The sequence below is a fragment of the Psammomys obesus genome, unplaced genomic scaffold (genome assembly GCF_907164565.1).
Source record: "Psammomys obesus unplaced genomic scaffold, mPsaObe1.curated_primary_1811, whole genome shotgun sequence".
Classification (NCBI taxonomy): domain Eukaryota; kingdom Metazoa; phylum Chordata; class Mammalia; order Rodentia; family Muridae; genus Psammomys; species Psammomys obesus.
The window spans coordinates 36,457,879-36,476,969 of NW_026596051.1; the positions used below are offsets into that span (position 1 = coordinate 36,457,879).

At 44.2% G+C, this 19,091-nt stretch overlaps 1 pseudogene; it reads right to left on the reverse strand.

Annotated features, from left to right (window-relative positions):
- The window catches only part of LOC129688816 (60S ribosomal protein L26-like), a 25,611-nt pseudogene extending 17,188 nt beyond the window's left edge, over nucleotides 1–8,423 (reverse strand).
- Nucleotides 8,424–19,091: the final 10,668 nt, after the last annotated feature.

Genomic DNA, 19,091 nt, shown 5'->3' on the forward strand with positions numbered 1-19,091 from the left:
TGTGTGTGCCTGTGCATATGTCTCTGTGTGTGCCTGTGCATATGTCTATGTGTGTGCATATGGGTGTAAGCTCATTAGGACACATGTTTATATATGCAGGAAGGAGGTCAACCTTAGGTGTCATTCCACTTGTTTTTTTTGAGACGGAGTCTCCCATTGGCTTGGAGTTCTCGGAGTAGGCTAGACCAGGCTTGCCAGCCACTGAGTCCTTGGGGTCCCCCTGACTCTGCCTCGGGAATGCTGCTGATACGAGTAAGTGGACAGCATGCCCAGGTTTAAATTTTTACCCCCAGGCTTGAACCCAGCTTCTCATTCTTGGAGGGCAAGAACTTAATCCACGGAGCTCTCTTCCCATCCCCAAGAACATCGACAATTTTCAGCTTACGATAGGTCACCTGGGAACATGACCACACTGTAAGCGAAGAACCCCCGGCACCTCACTTCCCAGAGCATCACTGGTTCCCGCTTCGATCTGTGTGCTTTGGTGGTGCTAGCAAGCCCCTGCAACCTCTGTCCCTCTTTGCTCTCTCGGAGCTCTATCCCCCCTGTAGAAATGCAGCAGCAGGAAGTCACTGCTCCCCCTCCCCCAGATCCCTCTGCTTGGCTGTGTCTGGGTTCGTAGAGGAGCTTAGGGAGCACAGTTCCTCCTGGACCCCTGCTTCTGTTGTATCGGGTGAGTCTGTCTTCCCTAAGTTCTCACTCTTGCAAGTTCTCCAGGGTTTGGGGGTTCAGGGAACTGTCTCCCTGGTGTTCTTTGTGCTCAGAGAATCAACAACTAAGTAGCAGCTTCCAGCTTTTCACCCCTGGGGAGGTTCACACCCTTGTGAGCCCTTTGTCCATGTCCAAGCTGTGTCCATGCACAGTCCCTTCGCTCAGCTCCAGACTGCGGGCTGCAGGGGCTGACTGTCCTCATCAACCTGACAGACCTGTATGTATCTACTCCTTCTCAGTACTTATCACATTTAAAATTCAATGTCAGCTACACACGTAACTGGGATGATGCCTCTTTCCCTACTGGTACATCCGTGGAGTCTTTACTGTAAGGCGACACTGTTCTGGACATTGAGAAATGCTCGGGTGATATGGCTGACCCAGTCTCTGCCTTCATGAAGTTCACATTCTAACGGAAATGACTAAAAGGAGACAAGCCCATCAGCTGGGCTGAAGGTCCCCTCACAGAGTGATTCCAACTTAAAATGGAAATGGAAGAGAATGGCTGGGGTGTCAGTGGGCGGGCAAACACGGATAGTGTTTCCGGGATACACACAGCCTAGAGAGAGCCTTGAATGACCAAAAAAGCTGTAATGGTCACAGATTATGTGGATGAGCCATCCAAGGGCCCGTGTCTAGGAGAATGAGTTTGGTGTAGAGAAAATAAGGAGAGGCTGGTTAAGGGACCAGAGGGGGAGCTAAGCAAGTGCTCTTCTGACTGAGCCTGTGCACGGCCTCTCCACTTTCTTTATGTGCAACTTCGCCTTGCGTGCTTCATAGGAACTTGGGTCAACTGCTACCAGAGGGGCTGAGTATCACCCACTTTCTCATGTGCTATAGATGTGGGGAAACTGGGATTTCTCTTGGTTTGTGTGATCTGATCGGCCTTACTCATTTGGGAGTCCTCTGCCCTACTTTCCATCTCTTCAGACCAGGGAAGGGACCCTCCTCAAGTGCTTCACTAGATCCTCCCCTCCTCCAAGCAGCAATGAACTAGGCTGTGAGGAAGCCTAGTAGCTGGGAACAAGCCTCTTGTTCAGCTACTCCCTCCACGCTCCCCCGTCCACCCCACAGAGCTGAGAACAAAGATGAAGCCCCCGTGGGACACAGAAAGTTTGCAAAAGAAAATGGAAAACATGTAGTTTGTAGTTTCAGTGCATTGCTTCAGATCCCTTTGCTGGGTGTTGTGGACGTGCCTGTAATCCAAGAACTTGGAAGAAGAGGCCAGGGAGTCAGAGATGGGAGGTCATCCTCAGCTCCACCGTGAAGCCCTGTCTGCACAAACAGCAGAGCAGCACAGGCAGCCGGCTGCTCGCTACCTTCTCCCCTCATCTGGGTCACACCCACGCCCACCTCGCCCCTCTTTGACAGGCCCCTCTGACGATCTAGGTTGAAGGCTCCTTATGTCAGTAAAGGAAAGCAAAGCGAGTTTTAATCTTTTCTTTGGCCAAACAGAAAAGAAGAACCTTTCTGTTTGCTCAGTCTCTGTATAGCATTCAGTGACTTGCTGGAGTGACTTTAGCGTGCACTAGGCTTTGTGAGGATGATTTGGCCCAGCAGTACGTCGAGGCGTGTGTTCTCATCATGCTTAGAGCTGGTTAGGGTGATCTCCAGTTCTCGGTAGGTTAGATACAATAAGTGCATCGTGTGTGTGTCCATGTGTGCCTATGTGAGTGCACCTGTGTATCTCTATGGATGTGTCTATGTATGTGTATGTATGTGTGTGCAGGTCTGTGTTAGTCAAGTGAAGAACAAAATAACAGTTTTTTGTTTGTAGATATATGTATGTTTGCCTTATGAGAAATCAGCCACGGCTTTGAGCCGGAATCCCAGAGCGAAGGCCGCTGTCAGTAGTATGTTGAACAAATATGGAGGAGACATCAGGGGCGCTGACATCCTGGCAGCCTCAGGATGCAGGGAAGACCATTGCAGACTGACAACACATCTTTAAAAAGATGCACACTGTTAGTGTTCATGGTCTCCTTCATGGCACTCAACCCCAATTCCCTCTTTCAACCTCAAACTGAAGATAACAGAATTTGAGACAAGCAGAGAAATAAAAATTTTAAAGAAGGAAATATGGTTTTCTAGGAGGCTAGGAATCATGGATCTGGTTTTCTAAATCCAGCGTCGGGCAGCCTTACCTGAGCAGGGCGGAGCAGCCACGCCTCCTCACACAGCTGCAGATCATCTCCACGGAGGAAAGGGAGGGTCCACTCCGGACTTAGTTTCCCTCTCCATCCTGTCTCCTCACTAATTCTTTTCCCCATCCACACTGAAGAGCAAATACCAACATTCTTGTGACTCTGAGTGCTTGCGTTGCTGGTTCAGGTTAAATTTTGGGAACACGTGGGCATGCATGATTTTCCAGGGAGTCTGGAACAATTTCAGGAGGCCGGGCCCTTTCTGCACTTTCACTTTCTTTCAAATGAAAATAGCATTATTGTTTTCACTGATCTTAAAGGTAAGCAATAGGTCTGGCTTTACAGGCTTAGAATTCAAACTGAGGCCAAATCTCTTTTTATATTTAAATAGCACAGCCCAAGCAATGGCTTGCTACGAGCTCCCTAGGATTTAATTTTTTTTTCTTTTTTGCATGTCAAGACAAGGAACTCCAAGGACCTTTTTCCAATCTGAGCAGCTAGTCTTATTTTTAAATACCTCATTTGCAAGCAGGGGCAACCACTAAATGAGCACATTGCCCCTCACAGGTGGGGATAAAAATGGGGCCATTACCCCAGTGCATGTGTTGCAGTGTTCGTGGATGCAATATTAGTGGCTGGGCAGGGTCCTTAAGGGGGCAGCAGAAGGTGTTGGTGAGGTACCCCACAAGGCTGACAGACACTTCCCTGTCCCGCTTTACTATCTCCGACTAGACAATTCGTTCTGGCAGCATAGATCATAATAAGCTCATTATATCATTTCTATTTCTTTCCTTCTTAAGTCAAGAACTCTCACCTTTTCACTTAAAGGGAAGGCTCACTCTACAGCTTCTCTCTGGTATATGCAAAGGGCGGGCATCATGACTTCTGTGCTGTGGAGTCCTTGCTATGTGAAACATCCTGACAAAGTATCAGGAGAGAAAAGCAGCTCTGGGAGAAAGGTTTCATTTAGTTAACAAGTGGAGATTACAGTCCATCACTGGGTGGTATTCAGGGCAGGAACTCAAACAGCTGGTCATGTCCACAGTCAAGAACATGCATACAGTGATTGCCTATTTGCTTTCAGCCAGCTTTCTCCTCTCCTACTCTGTTCAGGACTTAGGCAACGGTGCCACCCGAAATGGTCTGGGTCTGTCCATATCAATCAAGAATCAAGACAATGTTAATAGGCCAACCTGATCTAGATAAATACCTCGTTAATACTCTCTTACCTAGAGATACCATGTTGTGCTAAGTTGAGCGATTAAAACTAGCCAAACTCAGGGATATGTAATTAAGCAGATAGTAAGTAATTAAGCAGACATTCTAGAGTCTGCAGGCATCCAGCAGCAAGGTTACAGCTGTAGTTTAGTACGCTCCTCTCCTGGGTCACGGTGTTTAGAGATAGTTTAGCGTAGGACTGAATGGAGAAGGGTTAAGGGGCAGAGGCTTCAAGTACTATACTGAGGAAGTATGGATGTCGAGGACATCCTGATTTTAGTCTGAGAACTAACACGAGACCCACAACTGGGCAGTGTGCAGAAAGTGATAGACTTGGGACACTCAGTCCTAAATGGGATGTCTTCATCAAGGACCTCTCCTCAGGGCTCAGAAATTCTATGGAAGAGAAGGCAGAATGATTCTAAGAGTCACTGTGGATGGAAGACAAACGCAACAGGACTGACGCACATACGAACTCACAGAAACTGTGGCAGCATGCACAGGGCCTGTACAGGTCCAAGACTGATGGGGTCTCACCGCTGAGAGGGGAACTGGAGACAAGCTCCTACCTGTAACACAGATGCTATCTCCAATTGACAACTGCTTGCAGAGGACTTGTTTTCTTAAATGGATTCTCACTGGGTACAAAAACCACACCTAGAAGGAGGCCCCATGCACAATAGCAGACGCCTACACAAAGCAAACTCAATGTTTTTTGTTTTTTTTTTGGGGGGGGGTGGGGGGAGGTGTTTTGCTTGCAATGCTTTTTTTGAGCATTTTTATTTATTTATTTTTAATTAATCAATTAATTTAATCACTTTACATCCTACTTGTAGCTCCCTCCCTCCACTCCCCCCAGTCCCACCCTTCTTCCCTCTTCTCTCATCCCTATTCCTCAGAAAAGAGGGAAGCCCTCCCCACAAGTTCATTAAATCACGTCAGAACTGAGCTCATCCTCTTCCCCTGAGGCCTATTGCAGCAGACCTGCCAGGAAGGAGAGGTCAAAAAGCATGCAACAGTGTCCATGTCAGAGTCAGTTCCCACTCCCCTTATTAAGGAATCCACACGAACCCTGAGCTACCCATTGGCTATATCTGTGTAAGGGTCCTTGGTCCAGTCTATGCACGTTTCTTGGTTGTGATTCAGTCTCCACCAGAAGCCCCTCTGGACCCTGGTTAGTTGGCTCTGCTGGCTTTCTTGTGGAGTTCCTGTCACCTCCAAGATACTCTATCCTTCCCCCAACTTTTCCACAAGACTCCTCATGCTTTGTCCAATGTTTGACTGTGAGTCTCAGCATCTGTTTAGATGTGCTGCTGAGTAGAGCCTCTCAGAGAACAGCTATGCTAGGCTCCTGTCTGTGAGCATAGCAGAATATTGTTAATAGTGTCAGGAGTTGGCTCTCTACCATGGGGTGGGTCTCAGGTTGGTCCAGGCATTGATTGGACAGTCCCTCAATCTCTGCTCTGTCTTTATCCCTACACATCTTGTAGGCAGGGTAACTTTCAGGTCAAAGTTTTTGTGAGTGGGTTGGTTTTTCCATCCCTCCACTAGGAGTACTGTCTAGTTAGAGGGTGTCCTCTTCAGTTTCTAGTACCCCTGCTACTAAGAGTCTCAGCTAAAGTCACTCCCATATCCTGTCAGAACCCAACAATGTCTTAGGTCTCCAGCTTGTCATAGAGATGCCCCAACCCACAGTTTCTCTTTTCTCTGTAGAACCTCTGTCCTCTCACCCCTGTGTGTGAGCATTTTTAAAATTTACTTCTCTTTGTTTATCTACAATGGTCACCGATTTTGTGTTTTTATGTTTTTTGTGTGTGTCTCTCTGTGTGTATATGTTTCATGTGTTTTTTTTCTTTTTCTCTTCTTTTTCTGTTTGTTTGCTTTGTTTCATTCTGGTTTGCTTGTTTTTATTATTTGGCTATTTCTTTTCTAAAGGGAAAGGCAAAGAATCTTTATATTTGGATGAATGTGATAGTGGGAAAGATCTGGGAGGGGAAGAAGGAAAACTGTGATCAGAATATACTGTATGAAAAATTATTTTAAATTAAAAAGAAAGAATGCGAAGGCTACTGTCATAGTGTGATGCAACTTGGATAAGGTCTGAACGAGGGTGCGAGCAGACAGCCTGGATGACTTGGCTGGAGGATGGTCTCATAGTTACCTCCGCACCTTATGTGAACACCTGATTTCTTCCGGACTCCAGTGTTTGCCTGCCTTGACATCTTTCTGCCTCCACTGTGCCCTCTACAGGGCAGCAATAGCATTGATCTGTAAACAAGGGACCAAATCATAACCAGTCGTTCATCTGTTTAGTTCTGTGAGTGTCTTCCCATTTCACTGTTTCTCAATCCTTGAGGTAGCCAGTCCAGGCCTAGACCATGTAGTGACACAGGACCTTCTCTGGGCTCACCCCTTAATCTCCCAACTTTCCCTCATTTCTAGCACTCTCCCCTACCCTTCTCTCCAATGAAGCTCACCCCCACCCCACGACTGAATCGTCTGCTCTCCTTTTTCTCTTCTGAACAGATAGCTCTTCCTCATTTTTAATATATTGCCTTCAATAAGAGGTCTTTCTTGAGTACCTGTCATAAGATTTTCAGACAACCCATCAACCAGCTTGGTCCTGTTAACAGTTCTTTGTTTATAGCCTTAAGTTTTCTTTGAGCAGGAATCTGCCTTGTGGCTTATGGCCTTGTGGCCCTTACTCAAAACTGTGGTAAACTGAAAATTGTGGTAACCAGTAGGGATGTTAAGCCTTTTTGTGAAATGCAGGAGCCAAAGCGAATATCGCACTCAGTAGTCCTTGAGAGTCTGGTGTGCCTCTGTTGTCCAGAGACCTCCAGGAAAACAGAGGGTCTCCACAGCAGTGCACTAGCTACCTAAGGTTGGGGAAGCACTGGGCCACAGTTAGCAACAAGAGAAAGTGTTTTGAGACCAATGCCTTACTCTGGACACAAAGCCTCCTTCCAGAAGACTGGATTGGTGCGCTCTAATGGCTTTGTGAGGAGAGGTCTGTTTGCAGTGAACGACTGGCTTTAAGGCATTCCATCATGCTTTCCGAGTATCCTTATTGAATGGTGTGGTAAGAATACGAGGGAACAGGAAGACTCAAAGATGACACCCACGGTCTCAGCAAACAGCTACTGTGATATTTTTGGGGAGAGGCAGATAAATGTCTGCTCAGGCCAGATCAGAGAGCACTGTGATACTTTGTGTTAACTGTCAGCATGACAGGTCTGGAGTCACTTGAGAGATGGACATGTGGGCGTTCTCTGAGGTATTATCTTGATTGAGATAACTGAGGAGGAAAGGCCCACCTACTGAGGTGGCACCATTTCCCTGGGATGGGTTGCTAGACGGTAGAAAAACAAGGAGTGATCTGAGTTTGCATTCACGGATCTCTGCTTCCTGGCTGTGGATACAATATGACTAGCTGCTTCAGGCTCCTGATGTTTCAACTTGTCTGCGATGTCTTGAACTGTGAGTCAGAACGAGTTCTTTCTCCCAGTTTGTTGAGCCCATGAGTTTATTGGGGCTTTCTGATAGGAACATAAGTGAGGGGTTACTTGTGGGAATGTTGGCAACTCGGGCAGCTTCATCTGTGGAAAAATGTCCAACTCCAACATGGGTAATGCAAAGAGATGCATGCTTGGGGTCACAGCCTGCAGCCAACCCAGACAACCTTCTACCTCTTGCATGCTCACAGACTCAACATGAGCAAGCAAGTTGTAGGGCAGGAGGGAACAGTGCCTGGAATCTCAGGGGCCAGCTGGCCTGCTCCCCTTCTGTGAATAGCCTCATTCTCATAAGCACAAACACGGCTGCTACTGTATAGTTCTGCTTACCTGACTGCCAATACGTTTTATGATTCACTACAGCAGTCTCTGTCCCATGAGGGATAGTGGTCAGGAAAGGCCAGAGGAAGTGAGTTTATTGCAACAGTGGCAGAGATTCAAGTGGGTCCCTGCTTGAAGGTCACAGAGTAGAAGTTAATTAGGGACTTCATATTGGTAGGTTCTGAATCTTAGGATTTAACTGTACTTAAAATTGGAAATATTTGAACCACCACGAAGTAGCAACTATATTTAACACATATGGATTTTCCTCCTTTGTCATTATCCCCTAAACTTCTTTACATTGTGCTAGGTGCAGCTAGAAGTTTAGAGGTGGTTGAAAGTATAAAGGAGGATGTGCAAATACTTTGCCGTGTTACCTGAGGGACTTGAGCTCTGACGGGGGTACTTCCTGGCATGCATCCTCCACACCTGGAGGATATTGAGAGAGGGCTACAGCAGGCATAGGAGACGAGGCGATTAGCTCGTCGTGAGGGGCACTTCCTCTTGGCCCCATTCTTGAGGATGAATGTGTGGCAAAGGGTGACTGTCTACCTCTGCTTGTGTCCTACTTTCTCCCTCTGCTTGTCCCACGCAGGCTGGCCTAATTACTTCTTCCCTTTGACAGCGTTTCTGGTAGCACTTCCCCCATGCTGCGCTCCTTCTGCCTGGTGACACTTCACCTGGCCCCTTCTGGCTTTCTCGGTGATAAATCCACGGGCCATATGTTTCTGGATTATAGGGAAGTAAAACGGGGAATCGGTTTTCTCCCCTCACTCCAGTTGTGAATTTTAGTGTGGTAAAATTGCTTCTGCGGCAAAAAATAAAGAGAGCTGATGGAGAAATGAAAAGTGCAAAGCCTGCTCCTACATCCCTAGAAGGTGTACTGTCTTATTTCCAATAAAGCCGTGTTTGGAAGGTTCGCCAGGTGTTATGAGCTATGTCTAATTGACTTCAAAAGGCTCAGAGAAGCAGGCAGGAGAGCCCAATGTTTGGTCCAGATGAGGAAACTGAGGCTGGGTTTCACCCAAGCCCGTATCTTGTGCTAACACTTCTTGAAGAGGACAGCTGCTCCTTAAGACTGCCGGGCATTTCTCCTGGGATTTAATGATGATCTGTTTATCACTTCACACCCATCAGGACACTGGACCAAAGCTTTAACTGTGGTGCCACCTGGGCCATTTTATCAGGAGCTACTGATCAACAAAGTGACACACAGTGAACACACCTACCTTGGATTAGCTCAGACTGAGCCAAGAGAACACAGGAAGCCAGATGTACCTGCTTGACACAAAGATGGTGACACAGATCAAACCTCCCTAGTGGCCTGAAGAGATCATAGAATGATCCTTTGACTTGCTTCTTGCTCTGTTTTACCCTGCCCTTGGCGGGGGACTTACTCAAGACTTACTCCGTCTTTAGTCCACTTGCACTTTTCCTTCTCCATGCAGTTTTTTCTGGGCCCCAGCAGGAGGGTAATATCCATATTACTGCAAGGTCTGCATGTCTGTCACTAAGCATGCCTATACGTTTTTGTTTCAAGCCTTTTAAAGCCACATCTTAAAGGCATCGGTTCTCAGGATCACCTCTGATCAGTGTGTGTACATCAGGACATCTATAAATACCCTCTGTCTTCATTTTCTTAAGAGCCATTAAAATGATGTGGCTTCTCCCCATCTTACCTCTGCCACTGGTGTAGTACCCTGTTCTTCTGTAGGAACTTCTAATCTTCACAAGGGGAGGGTCTTTTACGGTGATGTTGGATGTTCTCCCATTCTTAGCATGGTGTTTGATGTATAATTTAGGATACTCAATCCTAAAGTGTTTGCTCAATGAGTGAGTCACCAAATGCTGTCTTCTATCTTCTATGGGTGCCTCCTCCCTAACCTCTAACCTTTAACCTTTGTGCAATGGATGTTTTCTTTTTGCCTTAACCTCTAAAACAGTATTATTCCTGTCTTTTCTTTGTCACGGCTGCTTAGTCTTCTCTCTCAGAAGCTAGTATAATGAAATCTCACACTTTGACCAACTGCCTGGCTGAACATCCTGATGGGACAGAAAGAAGAATCAATGTTATGGTCAGTCAGACACAAGAGGGTTCAGATTCTGAGATTGAGCTACTTGACAACTCACAGAGCAGAATGGACACAGAGTTGGATTCTAGATAGAGAGGTGTGGCAGGTGGTGAGGTTAACTGAGACATTAAATCAGGAAGAGGAGTGGGTTGTTAGGGAAGATTAGTAGTAACTAGCCCTGAGTTGTTCGCATGGCTGTAGATAGGTCTGTCATCCTCTTTCAGTGCCTGTTGTAGTTTTGGTAAATGCCTCCTAATGACCCACATGTTAAAGACTTGATTGCCATCCTGTGGCTTTATTGAGAGGTTATAAGACCTTTAGGAGTGGAGCCTTGTTACAATGTGGTGGGGAGAAGTTAGGTCATTGGAAATGAAAGGGATATTGGAACTCACCTGTTCTCTTCCTCCTCTTCAGCCACAGGTTATCCATCATGAAATCCTGTCTCACCATGGGCTCAAAGGCAACAGGACCAATACAAATGAACTAAAGCTTCTGACACCATCTGATGAAACAAACCGTTTCTTCTTTTAAGCTGATTGTCTCAGGCATTTTGTTTCAGTGATACAAAACTGCCTAACATAATGGCCCTTCTGCTATCTGTTGAAAAAAAGTTATTTCCTTCCTACCAATCTCATAAGACTCTCACTCCAGAAATTAAGTGAATCATTTTGTCAATCAAATATTGAGTGGCTACAATGTGCAGATCTCTTCAAAGGTGACTGGTAGGCAGGAGTTTTGTGCTTTGGGAAGGCTGTCCCTGAGGAGATGTCAGTAAGAGGTCAGCACTGGGTACATTGTTTAATCCAGAGAGGAGCTGAAGTGTTTCCTGGGTTGGCAGGCATTTGGGCTCTGGATTCTGACTCAGGAGATAAAGCTGATTTTGTCTGAAGTGGGTTCCTCTGAATGGGACTGGAAACAGAGCCCCAAGCCTCTATTTTCCCAGCAGCAGCTCTCCAGGGGAAATGTGTGCGGCTGCTCACAAGCGCTGGCTGTCAGTGCAGGCTGACTTTTCCTCGGGGATCTGTTCCCTCCCTGGATGGATTTTTTTTAGTATAATATAGATTCAGATTTTAAGACCAAATGAATGTCACTGGGTAACTGGTTTGATTGTCATTGTTTACAGTGGGAGTCCCTACTGCACAGGCTTTCTTCGCCAATACAATGCACCTCAGACCATTTCCTTAAAGAAAGTCAATTATAGAAAATGTGAAGAAGTTTGGCTTTAGTAACCTTGGGAAATTAATTAGTTCCCTTTTCATACTCTGAGATTTGCTTTTTTTTTTTTTCTTCTTTTATCGCAAGTCTCTGAAAAAGGAAATACGGATAAAACTGAAGTGTAAGAGCATGAAAATATAATATGAACAATAAGAACCAATAGGGTGTAAATGTCAGCTCGATGAGTATTTGCCTTAGAGTTACCTGGTCAACATGGCAAAAATCGAAAGAAGAGAGAAATGGACTTCTTAGCATCCCAGAAAGCATTCTCATTATGTAAAGAACATTTGATCTTCATGAAATTAAATTGTTTGCAAAATGTAAACTTCAAGAGGTTATATATACAAAAAGAGTTTTATTATGACTTTAGAAGGTTGTTTTTGGCAGCTGTTTCATTTCTGTTGACCAAGAGTGTCATATGAAAGCTTATGTCAGCAGAATGCTTGAGATGGTAGTAAAGGCTTGGCTTATAGCTGGTCATGGGGTTAGACCCTGGAATCCCTGAAGCAGTACCTTCCAGGCGGAGCCAGGGATGAACTGCATTGGAGGCAGATCCCCACCTCAGAACAGAGCCTGAGACAAAGGCTGAATAAGATGGAGGGGTGGAGGGTGAAGGAGACACTGGGAGGGTAGAGGAGACGGGGGTGGTGGTGGCAGGGAATAGGGGCAGTGGATGCTTCCTGTGATATGAAGCCACTCGGCACCCTTCACAACTGTTGGGACCATGGCGGGACTCTGCCAGGGTGCGGTAATCACTTCTGAGGAGAGAGGAGTCTGCACTGTTCACACACTGCTTCATCGCTCTTCAGGAGAAAGACAGTGACTCCCCAGCCCTTCTGCTGGAATACATTCATGGGCCACACAGAAGCCCTGAGGTGGTGAAGTTGGCTTAATTAGACCGCAGGCAGCATTTGCTGGTAGTAAGCATGTGTGTGTCAATCTGCTGTCATCACAAAAGATCACAGACTAGACAGGAGTGTGTTCTCTACCAACGGAAAAGACAAAGTCAGGTTGTTGGAAGAGGGTTCCTTTTAAGGATGTGGGAGAGAATCTGTGCCCTGTCTCGCTAACTTCTCATAACTTCCTGAATTCTCTGGTGCCCTGTGCCTTTTACTGTATCAATGACTCTCTGCCTCTGCCTTTACACAGGGTCTCTTCCTGTGCTTTTGTATCCAAACTGTTGAGGCCTGTTCCTTTTGGGTAGCATAACTATAGCCATTTTTATTTCAGGCCTACTAGACACATAATCTCAGCTTGTCGCTGATATAGAAAAAGCTCTCTGTGCTAGGTCAGGTTGACCAAAAACTGTTTATGTTCATTATACCCTGTGGCCTTTCCTGGGAGTGCTCCAATGATAAGTACAGCTGGCCCGAACTGTAAACTCCACTTGAGGCCAATAAAATTAAAGATCAGCTAGAACTACTTTGTCTAATTAGAAAAAATACTTGAGTTAAAGGTGACTACTGTCTGCCACTCCTCCAGCCCATCTGAGCTAATTGCCGTTTTTGCCTTTAGAAACATCTTTGTATCAAGTATGTGGGCTGTGATGTAGAACTGTGTCTGGAGAAAACACCTTTAAAATGTGACCCAGGTGTAGTGGCGCACACCTGTAATCCCAGCACTCGGGGAAGCAGAGGCAGGTGGATCTCTGTGAGTTTGAGCCCAGCTTGATCTACAAAGCAAGTCCAGGACAGCCAAGGCTACACAGAGAAACCCTGTCTCGAAAGAAATAATGTGATCAAGTTAACATGAGGTCATTAGATCTAATCCAGCTGTATGGATGAGTGTTCTTAAATGGAGAGGAAAATCAGAAATACAAAGGTAATGTGTCCACATGGAGTGGGGGCTGGGCTAGGACACAGAGGAGAGCATCCTCAGATGAAGCCAAACCTGTAGATGCCATGGTCTTGGACATACAGCCTACAAAATGGGAAGAGAGTAAAGATTGATATTTAAGATACTAGATCCGTGATCTTTCTTATGGCAAGTGGAGCATGGCAGTAATATGGATTCAAAGAAAGACTCTTGATCTTAATTAGCTATGTTAGGCTCACATATAGAGACCACAGGATGCCAGACAGTGTTCATTCTATAAAAGGGAGGATGTGAAAGAGGCCCTGGCGACATGGACTCTACCAGCCGTCTGGGCACTGACATATTCCTAGGCACCTGGATTGCTCAGTTTCCTCCTCTAGAAAATTGTGTCACATACTAAAGTTTAGAAAGAAGTTATCTAGAAGGTGGTCAGTTGCTTCATGTAACACAGCTAATATTTTTCGCCACTTTTGGTAAGGGTGATTAGATATTATCTGAGGCTTCTGGTGGGTCTAGAGATTCAGTTTCAAGGAAGAGAGTTTGTGACTATGAAAGACTGCACTGCATTCATTCAATGGTGCAGCCATAGCCTTCCATTGGTCTGTGTACTGTTTTCAGGGTAGAGGTTGTAACGAATTCTTGTATTCCTTGTTCTGAGCACATGTCAAGTGTGAAATCTTGTTTACAGGACTGAGTCTGTCCAACAGAAAACTTCTTTTGAGTGTCATATAAGTAGATTTGTATGTGCTGGCCAGTGATTGTCTTTGGAAAGAAGGGGTCACTTTTGATACCCAATTTTTGCCTCTAAACATTTCAGTAAGTCAAAAATATTGTGAGGTATGATATTCCTTGAGTTACTATTTTGGAAGCTTCCTAGGGGAATTTAGAATTCTCCCAGTGGAATTTATTTTACTTTATTTCTCTAGGGAGATAAGTTGAGGAGTGACTAGAATTTCATCCAGCAAGCCATTGTTTTTCTTGTTAAGCAGACTTGTAAAAATTGACATACATATATACATGCCCCTAAAAGCATACTGTTAAAGAATGATTACGATAAAGAACCAAATGATAAGATTACCTGAAGCAGACATTATAGATGTTCACTAGTATCCCAGAAGTTCTCTCTTTCAAATTATGTGAGAAATTACACTTCTGTAGTGTAGGTGACTTATTTTGGCCAATAAAATCTGAGAAGTCCTGCTATTTCTGGGCAGAAGCTTTAAGGCCTACTGGAAGATACACTTCCTTCTATAGTGCCCATTAAGATGTCGACTGTCAGGGTGAACATTTCTGTATGCTGGTCATCTCCCAGTCTCTATCCCTATCAAAACATATGTACTGAGAGTACAATGAGGAATTTGGATGTTATGTTGTTATCATTTTTATGTTGTAATACAGCTTCTACCAGTTATTTTGGACCATATTTGTTCATAATTGAGAATCACAGAAGCATATTGAAAGCCAGAGGTGCTTTTTCTTGCTCTCCTTACTTCCTCCCTAGCTTTGTGGTAGCTTTGTATAGCTATAACCTCACAACCATTGTAGTTGTAAATATTAGCAGCTGAGTAGGTAATGGAGGAGGCAAATGGGTTGTGTTTGGTATTCTCCTAAAGTGCTTTCCTTTGACAACTGTCAGTTCCTGACATGTCTGACAGGTTGCAGGAATGTACCATTCTCAGAATGTTATTTGAATGGACCAGACAACCTACTTACTAGACACTTGCTGAAAATAACCAATGATAATTATTTGACATTTCAGCTACTTGAGGTTGTATCACCAAGTTAACAAGGGGCTGACAACAAAGTTAAGAAGAAAAGTGGATGAGGACTTTGAAAATCTTGAACATATTCAGAGGTCTAGAAGGCACTTTTAGGAAAACTTTGAGAGAGCCTAAGCAACTATCATTTCTAGTTGAACCTGAGGCTTTGAAGAAAAAACTAGGAATATGTATACATTGCCTGAAGAAAAATTGGATGTGTCCCAACACACACACACACACACACACACACACACACACACACACACAAACCCCTTAAGATTAGGGAGTATATTGGTTGTTTAGCAAATAGCTGGCCAATAAGCTAACTACTAATACTTAATACAAACATCAAGCAGTACATTCAAAAAGTTTGAAAAAAGTCCCAAAAGTTTGAAAGAAACCCTAATAGACTTAAAGCAACACATAGCAGTATACCCATAGATAAGCACAAATCAACTTATTTAGGGCTGAGTACTCATCTTCATTCAGTCATGAGCCTCAGCATTCACCACTATTCACTGGAGGCACAGGCTTCTGTTAAGGCCAAGAACATTGGAGAAGAGGAGGTAAATGTAAAAGGCAGTTTAAATGTAAAAGGCAGTTATACGCTATGACTTAAAAGAGACAGGCTTATGTAATTAAAGTTTGGAATATGATACTTCTAAGATTGAGGAAACACTGTGGAGAAGGGGCCAGAAAGAATAAAAAACTCAATTAGTAGCTTGTAATGGATAAAGATCCAAATGATGTAACAATAGTATGAAGGAAGGTGGAGGTAATGGATCTAAATTGATTTATAGTTCACATAAAAACTATAAAGGAAACGACTGATCTTATTCAGCAAATGAAATAAGTCAATTAAGATGCACTAGAGGAAAATGTGTATTTGACATGAAAGAAGGCAGTGATGAGATAAAGGAAAATAAAAACCAATAATATACACAACAGCTTTCTCATCAAAAGACCATAAATAAATCTTTTTTAAAAATTTTTATTTTTTATCTAATTTATACATGGGTGCTTTATTTGCATGTAAGCTTGCATGACAGAAAATAACATCAGATCTCATTATAGATGGTTGTGGGCCACTATGTAGTTGAATTCATAAATGTCTGGAAGAGCAGCCAGTGCTCTTAACCACTGAGCCATTGTTCCAGCCCCATAAGTCTTATTAGGAATTACACTAAATGTGAATGGATTATATTTTCTACTTAAAAGGCAAAGATTGAGCCAGGGATGGTAACGCATATATGGAATCCTGGCACTTGGCAGGTGGCATTAGAAGGATTGTGTATTCAAGGCCAGCCTCAGTTACAAAGATAGTTTGAAGCCAGCATAGGTTACATGAAACCCTATTTCAACCCCTTCCCATATCACCAATATAAAAGAAGAAAATATTGCCATATGTATATATTGTTTATGATAGACCCACTTCAGGTTCAAAGACACAAAAATCATTGAAAGCAAAGGATTAAAAAAGTCCTTAAAAGAAGGACAGAAATTTATATTATCAAATAAAATAGAATGTAATTCAATCATTGTTATTATGGACAGAAAAGGGTATTTTATAATTACAGGTCAATCTGAGTCCATTGTGGAGACTTTAAGAGTAACAATGCTTTCCATGAAAGTCCAGTGACCTGAATTTGATCCTGGAAACCATAGAGAAACTCCAGACAGTTGACCCTCTGTGGATTGCACATGTCTTCTGTCTGTCTCTCATGTATGTATACACAAATCCTACTACTACTACTAATAATAAAATTTTTTAATAAGACAATCAATTGAAACTCATAACTGTTATCAACATCATACACCTAATGATATGTAAACAATACCTAAAACACATAGAAAAAAACCTGACACACTAAAGGGAAAAACAGACAATATAATAATAATAGTTAAAGCATTCATAACATACTTTCAATAATGGGCAGAACAGCCAGAGTTGAGATCAATAAAGAAATAGAAGACTTGAGCAACAATGTAAATCAAACTGAACCAATGCACATTAATCGAATGCTGTGCTCAGCAATAGCAGAATACACATTTGTGTCAAGGATACATGGAGCTGTCTGTATAATAGACTGTGTGTTAGGCTGTAAAACAAGCCCATGAATGTAAAAGGATTGAAACCATAGAAAGTACATTCCCTGATCATAAATCACAATGTAATGGAACTAGAAATCATTTACAGGAGAAAAAATTTGAAGCTTAGAGATGCACGGAAATTAAACAATATACTCTTAAATAATTAATAGGCCACAGGAAAAAAAATCACAAGAAAGGCTAGAAAATACTTTGAAATGAATGAAAACTACAAGGGATACTTCAAGACTTAGAGGAGGCAGGTGTTCAGTGCTTACCAGGAAATTCATAGCTTTAGCATTTAGCTTAAGAGCAGGGAACAACTTCAAAACAGTATCTTTTCACTTCTCCTTAAGAAGTTAGGAAAGGAAGACAAACAAAGGAAACAATATTAGTAGTTTTTTTTAAAAATAGACTTTCTGATTCAGCTTCAGTAACTTGTGAATACACCAGAAACCATGAATTTTACATGAAGATGATGAAGCCTAACTGCATGAAGATTACTTTCTAACAAAACCCATCTAACTATCAAGACTTTCTTTTATTTCTGAGGTGCTCTAAAGAACAAATGTTAATGTACAACTTCATGCCTGTTCCTTCGATATCTGTAATATGGGATATTTAATCCCACATTTAGTGAGAGGAGTAGGGACATGACATTCACAGAATGACAATGTCAGTGGAATTATCTATGTGCCTCACATTCATGTATTACTTTAAAATACCTCAAGAGATTATTTTTTTGCTTGTGTTATTTTTTGTGTCTGTAAGATTACTTATTTAAATTTTATATTTTTCCTTTTATTTTTCTATGATACACACACACACAACTTTTTATTGGTTCTTTGTGAATTTCACATCATGCCCCCAGTCCAACTCATCTCCCCGTCTCCTTGTACGGCCCCTCCATCTTTGCAATACCCACCCCAACAGAGAAAAATAATCTCACAGAAGCCGTAGTATGTCACAGTGTGTCCCACAGTAAAGTGATTTGTCCACACTTCTTGCTTGCAAAGGTTCATTGCAATGATTGTTGGTCTGGTATGAGGCCTCTGGCTGCTCTATCAATGCTGGAACCTCACTGGAACTCCTCTAGAATATCCTACTGTTGCCTGGTGTCATGGAAATCCTGTAGTTTTGGATTTGTAGGACAGTCCCCTTTATGCACTCCAGCAGTTCATCAAGTGGGCAGATGTTGGGGTGGGCCAATTCAAAGCCCTGGGTTTGTGCCTGAGAGATATTTGAGCTGGCCAACCTGCTGGCTCTCCTGCTGTCATGGCCCTCAGGGCTGGCTCGCCACCAACCCCTGCAACTAGGGCCAGCTCTATCCTGTTGCCCAGGTGAGGTGCAGGGCCTGCTCACCCACGGGCTACAGCAGCTGAGGGGCAGGGATAGCTCTCCTGCTCTGGTGACCTTGGGGGTCAGCTCTTCTGCCTGCCATAGGTGGCAAGGGATAAGAGGGGGGCATTTCTCCCTCGCCCATGTCACTGCATGGCAGACAAGTGGCATGGGACCTTTCCCATGCCCAGGCCCTTGGGGCTGGCTCACCAGTGACCCCCACCACTAGAGTCAGCTCTATTGTGCTGTTCAGGTGAAGTGCAGGGCCCACTCTCCTGAGTGCTGCAGCTGGTGAGGGGGAGGGCCAGCTCTTCTGCTCTTATTACCTCAGAGACATGTTTTCCACCTGCTGTAGGTGGTGAGGGGGAAGCAGGAAAGAGGGTAGGTCTCCCTTGTCCACACCAGCACATGGGAGACAGTAGTAGGGCTAGCTCATTCAAGCTTGTATCCTTGGGGCAGCTCGCCCACAATTCCTGCAATGTTCTGGACTCCGCTCCCACGAGGAGTCAGCTCTTCTGCTCTCCTATCCCCCGGGTCAGCTCTTCCACCATGTATCCACCTTGAGTATCCAGTTCTGCCTCTCTCACTGTGCCCACATCCTTCTGCTTCTCTTTCTCTTCTGTTTCTTCTCCACTACTTACTTGCTCCCTTTAGTGGTACACAGGGTCTCTGAGTGTCTGGGGTTTTCTCAGGAGTTGTCTCAGGGGTGCTATGCACCAGGAAGCAGGGGTCATCTTGGGCATGGTCTGCTCCCCATTTCAGGCTCTCTGCCCAGCCACTAAGGCATGGGTCTGGAGATCATCTTGGGCTTGCTTCTTATTCCCTGTCCTGGGTGCCCATCCGGGCCTATATGACGCTGTCCTGGTGGGTGTCTCAGGCTTGCTTTTTTCAGGA